The sequence below is a fragment of the Dermacentor silvarum genome, unplaced genomic scaffold (genome assembly GCF_013339745.2).
Source record: "Dermacentor silvarum isolate Dsil-2018 unplaced genomic scaffold, BIME_Dsil_1.4 Seq266, whole genome shotgun sequence".
Taxonomy (NCBI): Eukaryota; Metazoa; Arthropoda; class Arachnida; order Ixodida; family Ixodidae; genus Dermacentor; species Dermacentor silvarum.
Genome location: NW_023605952.1, coordinates 57,969 through 58,380, shown reverse-complemented (window position 1 = coordinate 58,380; position 412 = coordinate 57,969).

The following is a 412-nucleotide window of genomic DNA, read 5'->3' as shown; positions in this document are numbered from 1 at the left end:
GACAAGGTCACATTCTATTCCATGAAAATATAGTGTGCATCTGCATCTTTCATTTCATGCTTGAAGCAAATCCTCTATGTCAGAAGCAGTTGTCAGTGTACTTGCATTCAGTTGTAGCAGCCCATTGGAGACAACAGGGCCTAGTGTGGGCGGTATTGGCACTGCCATCTTGTGTGCTGGAAAAAAAAATTGATGCAGTGAAATTGCAACTGTTGAGGTATATTGTAGTGACTCTTGTATTGCCTTGTATTGATTGAGTTCTAGTTTTATTTATCAGGTGTGATATGTCAGATTCCAATTAGTGAAATTTCCATTGCATTGCCACCGATAGGCAGCAAAGGTCAATGTTTGATTGAAAAAGCTTGCCACATTTACTAATATCCTATTGTATTTGGTTATCTTGGGACACTCC